The sequence below is a fragment of the Heloderma suspectum genome, chromosome 6 (assembly GCF_057233095.1).
Source record: "Heloderma suspectum isolate Gila_16-S chromosome 6, 16-S_ref, whole genome shotgun sequence".
Taxonomy (NCBI): Eukaryota; Metazoa; Chordata; class Lepidosauria; order Squamata; family Helodermatidae; genus Heloderma; species Heloderma suspectum.
The window spans coordinates 119576905-119589324 of NC_139463.1; the positions used below are offsets into that span (position 1 = coordinate 119576905).

Here is a 12420-nt window from a genome sequence, read left to right on the forward strand (position 1 = left end):
GTCTAACTCAGGGAAACCTGTTAATTCGCTCTCAACGCAGGGGTGGAACCTATTCCAGTTCTACAGTCTCCCATCTCGTTTTGGCCTAAGCCTAGGAAGGATTAGGGCCTAAATTATGTTGAGACAAGTGAAGAAGCTGTTCCCCCACCGCTGCCCCTTGCATGAGGAGATTCTGTATTAAAAACATTTTGTGGAATGCAATTCTTTGTTTCCACTTCGGCCTTTAACACCACCAGTAATGTAGCCCTATGAATTGTGCGCATGTGGGCTGAGGAAAGACACAAGGAAAAATGGCTTTATTTCACGCAGTTGTAGACAAATCCATGAATGCCGAATACCTGTTTTTCAGGACCTGAAGTTTTTCACCTGCCTCTCAGACAGTTTTCCTCACTGTGTGCCTCTTGCAGACAGCAGTGCATGGCAGCGTCTTCTGGCTTCAGCTGCAGGAACGTCTGGCCTTGTGAGTTGACCCTTGTGATGAAGATCCACTTTTGGAGAGCACCGTTATAGCCACTGCCTCCACTGTTTGAGAGAAGCCCAGCCCACTGCAGTCCCTTTCCTGGTGGATGGCAGACCCACTGAATGTGAATGCTTGTGAGAGGAAATCCAGGTACAGTACAGGTCAGCTGGAGAGTCTCTCCTGGCATCTTCACGCTGCCACCACCTCAAGTGAAAGAAAAATGGTTAAATCTCAGCTCCTTGCACTTACAATATATGTGCACCGTTTACCGTTTCAGAAGAAGGGTTTGTTCATCGTGGTGTCAGAGGAATCTGTTTGGTGGGTAGAACTCAGTGGTTTTTCACTAGCTCAGCCCCTGGACTCCTGATCACACATTCCTGAGCTTGCCCGAGTCATTGCACAACATGCCAGGCCAGCTCTTGGTTTTACACACACACACACACACACACACACACACAGGCGTGTCCTGATTTGCAGAAAATTGCAGGTATACCTATTCATGGAAATCCCAAGGGGCACAAAGAAAATACTGTAATGTATATCTTTTACATATTTCCTTTCTCTCCCCCTGCGCTTCTTCTTTTTTAATGGGAAAAGCTCTATTTAGCTGGAGGATTTGGTGGAATCTTGGAAACAAGGATCTTGAAGCAATCAGTGGGTTCCATTTTTCCCCTCTAGACATGTTGCACCAACTTTCATTCCCCCCTTGAGAGCATACAAAGTCCCTTCCCACCCCACCCCACAACATACTTACATCCAGCTTTAATTTACCACCCTCCAGAACTGCATCCCTGAAGTCTAAAAAGAACTCAGACAATGTACAGACTAAGTGAGTGTCAGTTCAGTCTACGGTTGCGTTGAGACACAAAATCCTAGTGTCATGTTTCCTTGGCCCCCACCTTCCTCATGCACACCCATAAGAAGAGAGGCTTCAGTCTCACACCTTTAATTCACTATCAACAGGTTCATTACAGATTCAAATCCTCGAAGATTCTCAGGCTTCAAAGAATGACAACAGGGGATCCAAATGGGAGCTACGATCTTGGCAGAAGTTTGAACAGGGACTTGCTGGCTAGAATAACTTAGGGAGGGAAACCCCTCCCTTCCAGTGATGCTCCCGTATGTCGACCCTCTCGCATTGCCAACCAGGTCAACCGTCTGAGCTCCGCCTCTACCTTTTCCCGCTTTGCTCTGCACCGCAGTCTAGCATCCCTCAGGTCACAACCTATACTCTCCTCCTCCTTGTCCTCCTCCTCCTCCTGGATTCTCATGGCCGGGGGGGGGGGGGAGGCTTCAGGCCCAGCTATCTGGGTGCCAGCATCCTGAGAAGCACGCCTATCCATAGCTGAACTTGCTCGGAAAGATGCCTCCCCTGGTTCTGGCTGTTCCCCTTCTGAATCTGAACTGCTATCTATCTGCATACACTCAGAATCAATCCAGACACTTAGTGTACCCCGTGGGGAAAAAAAGGGGGGGATGGAAAAAAGGAACTGCTTGTTAACTCTCTGACAGCTATTGGTCAGTATCTGGGAAAAGGAATTAGGGTTGGGAGATTGTGCCATTATTCCCCACCATACTACAAAGAGATATTCAGAAGGACAACAAAGGAAAAAGGACACATTTTCCCTTTACTACTCTCCAGAACAGCATCCCCACTTCTATATAGCAGCTGGAAAATACTCAGGCGAGGAGCTGGCGGGAGCTGGGCGTATCTGTCAAGTTGATTTCATTGAGGTTCTTCCACCACCAAGCTGTACCTGTCCCAGTTCTGTGGAAGGTTTTCTCCCCACACAGAAATGCGTACTTTTGTGGGCATTTTTGTATACATCGCCCATTGATTAAAGCATGTTTGTGCGCATTTAAAAAAAAAATCTTGTTGCAGAGCACATTGCAGAACACATTGCAGACTTGAAAATGTGCGGATTTCAGAGCACACATTGTGTTTGGCTCCACTTTTGGTTCCAGGAGGTGTGGAATGGGCAATCTCACATGAAAATGTGAACCTAGTTAATTTCTCTCTCATCTCTAGTGATATATAGCACAGCAGGGGAAAACCTCCTCCACTCCTGAAATCCTCCCCTCCCATGCCTGTACAATACTACACAAATCATGATCCAGTCTTGTTGGAGCCCTGAAAAGAAGCACTCCTCCTTGGGCATGAGGCCACATTTGAACATTGTGTCTCAAGTCCTATTTGTACTCGTTTTAATAGAAACCATAGTCATAGTATTAGCCCCTGGTAAGCTATCAGGTACATCTCTGGGGCTGAGTTCAGGCCCATAGACCTAGCATATGTATGTGACCTTCCAACAGTACTTTTGATTCTGCTCAGTGTTTTGATTTTGGTCATTTCACATGGATTCTGAAAGGTGGAAACCAAAATGGATGCCTCCTAAAACCAGGACTAGAGCCATAAATAACTCAAAGCAATAACTAGAATTTAGCACCAACATTTATGTACAGTATGGCACAGGCATTACATGAACGCAAAATAAGTAATATAAATTGTAGGGACTGAAACTTATTCACAGTCTAATCTCCTGGTTCAAAAATATAATGAAGTTGCTACTGGAAAGATTGTCTCTTATGTACAGCATATACAGGAGGATATGCAAATAGTGGCACAGTCCGTTCTTTAATTTGTCCCTCTACTTCCTCTGTTCTCAAGTTGATCTTGCAGAAAGATCCATCCCTGGTAACCACCAGGTGATCCTACAGAGAGTTTGTCTTCACAACATCCAATGGCCATGATTCTTTGGATATACTTATTTTTCACCTTCTCCATTTTCAAAGGTATTCCATTCCTTTGCCTAGGGTGCAATTACTGACACTTGTCAGGAAGCCATTATAATCCACAGCAGTAATTTTAATGTAATTTGCCTCACTTCTTAGGTGTGCAGTCAGACATTTCTCTGGTGGAATCTGGAGGGGGGGTGAAAAGGCCTGAAGAGTCCATTCAACTTACATGTACGACCTCAGGATTCAACATTGGTAACTTCTGGATGAGCTGGGTCCGTCAGGCTTCTGGACAGGGGCTAGAGTGGCTCTCAATGGTTAGTGGGAGCAGCGCATATTACGCAAATTCTGTGAAAGGCCGATTCACCACCTCCATGGATACTTCCAAAAAGCTGGTCTATCTGCATATGACAGGACTGAATGATGAAGACACAGCCATGTATTATTGTGGAAGAAACACAGTAAGGGAAAGTGGAGCTGAGTTTGTGCAAAAACCCACACAGAGGCCAGCACAAGGGGAGGAATCTGGAGGGTTCACAGGACAGGGACATCTGTTCAGATCTCTGTTGAGCAACTGAGTATATCGCATTGTTGGTATGGGGCTTGGAAACCCCAAAGGGACCTCTGAGGTTGTTTCTGAATTTGGTCACACAACCCATTTCTTTCTTGGATAATAGAAATTCATCATGACTAATTGTATTTTCAGTGGGAACAGCCAACCTTTCTTTTTTAAAAATAACCAATAACGCCCCTGGGAACAGTGCTATGACATGAGTCACGTTCATTCCTATTGGGCCATTCTCAGTATGAAATATATTGGGCTGCTCTTTGGCTCTGTCTCCACAACAACAGAAGAAAAAGGGAGGATTGGCTTACCTGCATTTTTCAAGGAACCGGCTTTGGTCCATGCAGGGCTTCACGGGTGTGTGAATTGCACCATTCTAAGTTGCTTTACAGAACATACTTCCAGGTGGGTTGGGGGGGGGAGTGACTGTCATCTGACTGGCAAGGGCTGCTCAACCAATAAGGGAACCTTCCCCACATCCAGCCTCTCCCCCCGCCCCCGTTTCTCCTGTGATAAAATCTTCCTCCTGTATCTTGATAATCTCAATAACTTTGGGAGTGCACATTTTGGGAACAAGCCTCATAGAGTGCAATGGTAGGTACTTCCGAGTAGACACTGATGGGTTTGTTGTGGGAAAGACAGCAGCTAACACAGGGACGTGGACAGCCCCCATTGTGACCGGATGCTGTCTGTGCAGGATCACTTTAACAGAGGTGTGAATTAGTTACTTCCGTAGGCAATAAACGAAACCATGGAGAATCACAGGCATGGTAAAGCGCTTTACAGGCTTCAAGGAATCAGTCATTTAAACTCTGTATTCAATTCAGGGGGTTCCTTGTAAATTCTGATGTGGGCATTCAGAAGGCAAGCCTTATTCAGCACAATGGGAGTTACTTCTGAGGAGACAGTCATAGATTGTTGTGGGAGAGAGAGCAGTAAACACAGGGATTGGAAACCAAACCCCGTTGTAACCCGTTGCTGTGCAGGATATCTATAATGAAGGAGTGAAGTAGGTACTTCCTAAGGCAATAAACCAAACAAGTGAGAATCTAGGGATGTACGAAAGTGACTTACCTTTCGTGGATTATGTTTATAGTGGGGGGGGGAGGCGCTCCCTTCCTCCCCCCAGAATCCTCGAGCGGCCGGCTGTGCTCTGCGGCAGCTCCGCGGAGCAGCCGGCCAGGCCCGGCCCGGCCCAGCCAGGCCAGAGCTGTCCGCAGCCGGATTTCCGGCCGCAGCGGGCTCTGGGTAAAAAAAAAAAAAAATGTGTACGCAAATGGCGGCGGCTACCGCCGCCGCCATTTGCGTTCCTTCTTTTTGGCCGTCTTAGTCTACGTAAATATTTGCATAGACTATGACGGTGAAAAGAAAGGGGAACGCAAATAGCGTAGCAGGTGCTATTTGCGTCCCTTTTTCATTCACCATTTTAGCCTACGTAAATCTTTATGTAGGCTAAAATGGCGAATCAAAAGGGGATGGACATAGCGCCCGCTATGTGTTCCCCTTTCTTTTCACCATCATAGTCTACATAAATATTTACGTAGATTAAGACGGTAAAAAGAAGGAACGCAAATGGCGGCGGCCGTAGCCACCACCATTTGCGTACGTGTGTTGTTGTTTTTTAAGCCCACCCCCAACCATGATAGGCTACGTAAAGATTTATGTAGCCTATCACGTCTTTTTTTTCTTCTTTTTTTAAACCTAGCCATGATAGGCTACGTAAATCTTTACATAGCCTATCACGTCTTTTTTTTTTTACACAAGCCAGGAAATGGCGGCGGCGGCAGCCGGTCAGAAGACTGGCCGCCTCCGGAGCCGCTGCCGGAGCTGCCGCTGGAGCCGTGCCTCCTGGAAGATCCGCCCCAGGTAAGTCTCGTCCCGGGGGGGATCCGCGGGGTGTGGGGGGGTGGCAGGCCATTCCGCCACAGATTTTGGGGGGCCGACTGCACTGGCATTCGGCCTCACTGAGATCCGTGGAGGAATTCTCTGACATCCCTATGAGAATCAGAGCCTCAAGATCATGCTTTCAAGCATTTACGGGATTTCTGCTTTAAACTGTGCCATTTCAATTGAAAGGGATCTCTGTCAATCCTGATGTGGGCATTCAGGGGACAAACCTCATTGAGCACAATGGGCATTACTTCTCAGCAGACACCAACTGGATTGTGCAGGAATGGGAAACACACAGGAAACACGCCGTGAACTGGGGTCATGGTGAAAGGCACAGCCCTGAGCAGGGCTAGCATGCCTCAGGTAAATGCAGGGGTTGGGGCACCCAGCAACTATACCCGACTTAAGGAAAAGAATTGGAGTTTAAGCAGTCTCAGGAAATCTGTTTTTTCCCTGATAAGCTCCAGGGTGGCTGCTGGGTGGCCAGGATGTCATCTATCCTTAACGACCTCAACAAGCAACCAGCTTGGAGTAAATAACTGGCGGAGACACACAGACATACCCTGCTTATTTTGTACATCGTAAATGACCAGCTACAACTCTTTGTGGACTCTTACCTCATGGTAAGTTGACCACCCTCCCCTCGAAAATTAAAACTTTGGCATGCATCCCAACCACACAGAGGCTGAATCAACACATAGCAGGTATACTGTTGCCATACTGCAGTGATAACTATTGGTGCCTGTTGGTGTCATGTGCAACAACAGTTATCATTGCAGTATGATAATGGTACAACTCCTATGCATAGATTCAGCCAGACACACAAACATTTTTTTTAAAAAAATTCATCTGGTGACTTCTTTGGCTGCTCCTCACTCTGAAAAAATACTGAGAAAGAAAGTGTTGGATGAATAAATCAGCTGGGTGCTACTACAGATCAAACCAGGTCACTTAAACGAGGAAAACAAACTGAGTTACAAGTAGGGATGTTGGAGAATTGCTCCATGGACTCAGATGAGGACAGATTCTTTGGAATCCGGCCCCCAGAATCAGTGCCAGAATGGATCACTTACCTCCCCTCCAGGAGGATTGCAGGCGGAATGGCACACCGGCTCCATACTGCTGGTGATACAGTAATCGTGGTGGGCATTACCTTATCGCTGGGAGACACACAGCCATAGATGGCATAGTGGATGCCAATTGCGGCTGTAAAGCCGTTAGTTTAATCTAATTGCAGCCACTCTGGAGGATTCTGGGGCAGGAAGAATGGATTGCCCCCCCCCCCCGGACAGATTCCCCATCAGATCAGAAGGTGGGGAATCCGTACATCCCTAGTTACAAGATGACAAAGGGGTCAAACTTTCCCAAACTTTGACTTTTGCATTGTCTGGAAACATCCTGTTTGGATTAATGTAATGTGTTGTATGTAGGGCTGTCTTTGATGATATTTCAGAAAGGCTTCCAGTGCAGAATCTGGCCAAGAGAGTGTTAATAGGACCCAAGTTATCATGGTCATATTATGCTGCTCCTTTCTCACTCTAGAGGTCAATAACCACCTGTAGGTTCTGCAGCCCTTCTGGTCAAGGTAAGTTGAAGGGACTTCCTTCGCTACTGTTTAGCAAGAGTGTTGCCATTGTCATTGACACTGTTGTTGTGTGTATCTCTGTGTTTTATAAAAACTGAGATTCTCAGAATGCTGAGTTCAGTATTCCATATGAAAAGTTTTGCTTGCATGGATGGATCAGTCCAGATTTTCCACCACTGCAGTGAGGAAAACTTGGAGCATGAAAGGAGTTTGAAACTTCAGGCAGACATATCCTCAGTGGGATGTGTGCCGCCTGCCTTCGGCATTGAAAACTGCACCTCCCTTCCAACCAAACACATACATCAATGTGGATGCTGGAGCTTATTTCTCTGTTTGCCACCAGACTGCAGTACATGATAAGTAGAAAGGCGAAAGAAGATTTAAATTGATGCTTTCACTGTGTGTCAGTACAATTTTATATGAAAGCCCTCCTGAAAATATTTCTAATATTTCTAACAATGCATAGCAATAAATCTCAGGTATGGATATGATCAATATAAACAATTCAGCCAGCTGTTTTGTACTATCTATGGATATGTGAATTATCCTGTAAGATAAGTTGCACAAAATTTGGGTCTCCCCAAAATCATAGAGAGCCACCCAAGCCCCATTCTAGGAAACTGATGATCCCAGCCCATTCAGGACTGATCTATGTTGAATCCTGTTGTTTTACATGTGATTTGAATCAAATCTCCTGGCCTTTTTACAGCCCCTCCAGATTCCTCCAGAGAAATGTCCAATTGATAACCTGAGAAGTGAGACAAGTCACACTATAACTACTGCTGTGGATAATAATTACTTCCTGGTCATTGTCAGTAATTGCACCCCAACCAAAGGAATTAAATTAGGGCTGTTCAGGGACATTCCAATGAGCTCCGGAGGCCGATTCGGAGTGTCCAAATCTGCCCTGACTCGCCTCAGGCTGATGCGGAGCTGGGCCAACCTATTTTGGACTCTGGATCCAAAGCACGATCCAGACAGCTGGAACACCACCCCTGCCCAGCCGCGAGAGCCTTGAACTGACCTCCCACCCTGCCACACGAGTCCCCTCCTCTTCACCTGGACCTCTGGGGTGTGTCCACAGCTCCCACCATCTTTCAGGGATTTCAAATGGTGCCTCTTCTTCTGGTAAGTAAATGGTGTGTAGTTTGTAGCTGTAAAAGGTTCCCATGTATGCCTGTAGATTAAATACCTTTGAATATGGAGAAGGTGAAAATTCAGATAATCCAAAGACACATTTTTTTTTGGATGTTCTGAAGGGAAACTCACTTTAGGATAGCTGGGTGATTACCAGGTATGGATCCCACTTCAAGATTAACGTTAACATAGAGCAGAAGTAGGAACCCTTTGTGGGCTCCTGGGCGCATTGGGAATGTCGAGGAAGTATCATGAGAAGCACCCCAAAAATAGGCTGCCATGGGGGCGTGGTTGTTCTCAGAATGAATGGTGCCGAAACAAACACAGGGCACCCAAGCGGTTAAAGTTTGGAAGGCTTTATTAATGCAATGTTTAACTTGCGTACAATTATAAACAAAAGAAAAGCTACTTAGTTATGGAATTTCCACACACCCCTCCCCTGCCAAATACACTTCATAGCACTTCAGAGTTGCAGATTCACTCACTTGCAGAGGACCAGAGAAAAACAAGAGTGTTTGGCCTGATCGGAAGGGAAAAGAAGATGGCACACCTTACTCATTCAAGGCAAGGATGGCTTGTCCTCACAGATTTCATGGGGGTGGGGGAGCTATGGAATCACTTCTCCTCCCTCTCCCTCTCCCTCTCCCTCTCCCTCTCCCTCTCCCTCTCCCTCTCCCTCTCCCTCTCCCTCTCCCTCTCCCTCTCCCTCTCCCTCTCCCTCTCTCTCTCTCTCTCTCTCTCTCTCTCTCTCACACACACACACACAGAGCACACAAACTCACATGGGCAGCAGTCATAAGAAGACTCACTTGCAGACCAGAGAAACATGCAGCATCCAGTTCCCCTCCGTGACCCCTGTTGTTTCTGCTCAGCATCATTTCTCTCAGTGAGAGGGCAGCTGTCCTTATACCCTCCTGTTTATGTGTTCTTCGAATACACACACACACACACACACACAAAAAAAAAAAAACACCATGATTGGGGTCCTCTAACCCTGCTCTGACAGCCTCCCTCCCTCTGCTCACCTCAACGTCCCGAACAGGCACTCCTTCCTTCTGCTGCCAAACCCACTTTTGCATCCTCCACAAGGCCAGTGTGAGGGGGTGATGGCTATCTTCAGGATTCAGGGGTCGCTAGTGCTGTGCCAAAATCTGACCTCTAATTCCCTGAAACACAGAACACACAGGAAGCTGCCTTATGCTGAGCCAGACCCTTGGTCCATCTAGGCCAGCGTTGTCAACACTGACTGGCAGCTGCCCTCCAGAGTTTGTTCTGCTCATATTTGTTCTGTCTCATTCGCGGGGCAGTTTTAAATTTATTTTTATGGTATTTTTGAGCTTGCTGCATAGTGGCCAACACTGATGTGTAATAGAAAGTGGAGGAAGATTCACACATTTGCCTATTGCTCTGCAGCCTCCCAAGCTGCCTCCCATTACTGGCTTCAGGCAATAGTTCATCACCTCAGCAGCCTCAACTGACTCAGCTAACAAGGGAAAACAGAGCTGGGTGTCATATTGGTGGGACCCCCCTCTAATTCCCCTGATGACCTCACCCAGCCGCTTCATATAGATGTTAAAGAATAGAGGGAAGCCTTTCCCAACCTAGTGTCATCCAAATGTTTTGGATGGCAACATCCAGCATTCCTGTTCACTGGCCAGGCCAGGCCAGCTGGGACAGATGGGACATGGACTCCAAAACATCTTGGGGACACCAGGTTTGGAAAGGCTGAGATATGGAATCTGATGGGCACCACATTTCAGATGCCATGAGGTACAGCAGCCACCCAGAACACTTCCTGTTGGAGGATGGGAACAATTTGATCCAGCCCAGTTTCGGTGAGGAAAGTGCCTGAGGAGACATTGGTGTGTCTGGTGAGGTATATGACAGCAAGGATCCATTAATCTTCCTCAGGCCAAGACCTTTTCACAATTCCAATGGAGAGTTCTGAATTCCATCTGCAAACATACAGCTTGAAAATATACATTTGTGATGCAGAAAAATAGTGATGGAAAATCAGTTGGGGCTCATGTTCAAACACACAAGACAGACTTCTGCTGTGTAAGCTGGGGCGGGTGGGGGATGCTGGTGGTGGCGCTCATGTTCCATGACATTGGCAATTGAGGACAACAACCTAACAGGAGAAACCACAATTAGGAGAGAAAGCAGAGAGGGGGAAATCCTTTTGCCAGAGGAAGCAGGTGTCTAAGAACGCCTCTCTTGCTGGAGAAGCTCTTTTAATGCCCCAAACAAACACACTTCTTCAACTGAGTTTCTGTTCCCAGTTCCCACTGCCTTCTTCTGTCTCCATCCTTCTGTATCCTGAGCTGTCCCACGTCCTCCTAGGGTTGCCCTGTTCCAATGCTTCTTGGAGCCGCGACTTGGTGCCTTTCGTAGGACTATGTGACACATTGACACACACCACTGGTCAATCAGTGTATTCAATCAGTATTTCAATCAGTATTGAAATCAGTATTTCAATCAGTGTATTCAATCAGTATTTCAATCAGTATTGTGTATTCCAAGAGGCTGATCTCTACATTGTTGCAGACAGAGGCAAAGGTCTTGCCCTGGCTTGCTACCATTTTACATGGATTCATCCTCGGACGTTCTTCATGCAAAACATGTGCTCTGCCTCTGAACTGTGAAACAAGTACAATTTTAATTTGCAGGCATTTTCAGTTTTACTGTTTTGGACAGGCATTCCTGTTCACTGGTGAAACACAAGCCCCACCATTAGGTGGAGTGAGGCCATCACCTGAGATTGCAGATGCTTGGTGCTGTGGAGAGGGCAGAGGAGGCAGCCCCCAGGTCATTCATTCACCTCCTTTGGACCACAGACCCGCACGTTTCAGCCAGCCTGCCCTGGACCCACTAAGCTAGCTGGGTGTCCTCAGGTGAAAGGGATGAAGCTCCCATCAGCAGTGTGGAAGTGAGATACAATGGCCAGTCCTGTCAGCTACTGCAGGTGAAGTGGGATAGGGATCATATTGCACCATCCAGCTGTCTTCCCACATGAGCTAAAGAAGCCATTGCAGATGGTCAGAATGGCTTTTTTTGCATGGAGCTTTGATCTTGCAATTCAGATTGCTCTTTTACGGACCTTTGCAGGCCCTTTCCGGGATGCCGTGACCCTCCAGGCTGTCTCCTTCACTAAGGGCCCTTTGTTCCATTTTGAAACAGATTGCAGCTAATGAGATATCGAATTACCCCGTGGTGTTCTGCTTCCGTTCCCTCCATGTAAAGAGGAAAAGTGGCACGAAGAGGAGCGATATCAATGAAATATAGTGGAAGACACAGATACCAGAAGGAGGAGGGCAAAGCGGGGGGGAAAGGAAGCGGGTGAAAAGGGGAGTCATGATCCTGCATTTAAAATGGAAGCAGAAAGCCCCATTTTAAATGCAGGATATGAGGCTGTTGTAGAGATGACCAATGTCTGTTGAACAAACCTGCCATACGCATTAAGCCAATAACGTGCAGTCATCAAGAAATGGAAGGGACCCTTTTCACATGTGTTTTAATGTACACTGTCATGATAAAAATAATCGTAGCTCATATTCTACTTGATGCATATTCACTATTCAGTGCACTGTGGTTTGCTGATTTCAGATTGCAGAGGGCAGAGAAACTGAGAGAACAGGTGGGACGCTGTTATGATCTGAAGCCACCCAGCCTTTACAGCCATTTGGTTCGTTGCTGTGACTGTCTTATACTAGTAGTGTTTATGGCATCATGCAAATGTTTCCGGTGTGGCCTTCTTAAAAAGGGAGGTTAGGGGCAGAGAATTCAAAGGCCTCAATAGAATCCAAGTCAGTGTCAGGCCTTGGGACTCATTTCCAACGCTCAGTCATGGAACTCAGGCTCCTGATCAGCTTCTTAAACATCTTCCCTGCATGTAAGCAAATCTCCAATTTTCATACATATAGACAATCCTCTGTGTGTGTGTGCATTTGTGCATAGGTTTCTCAGGTGTATTCATCTTGATATCCCCCCCCCCGCCTATTCTATACTCATTTTCTATATCCTTTCTCTATCCATGCAGACATTTCC

The 12420-nt window shown here is 46.7% G+C and overlaps 1 long non-coding RNA gene across 1 annotated transcript; it reads right to left on the reverse strand.

The window, feature by feature from the left end:
* Nucleotides 1–270: 270 nt before the first annotated feature.
* On the reverse strand, nt 271–4995 carry LOC146342885 (uncharacterized). Its single transcript, XR_014784151.1, has 3 exons — nt 4836–4995; nt 3426–3612; nt 271–664 (listed from the first exon to the last, which is right to left on the reverse strand). It is a non-coding gene; the product is annotated as an uncharacterized LOC146342885 (long non-coding RNA).
* Between the last annotated feature and the right edge of the window lie 7425 nt (nt 4996–12420).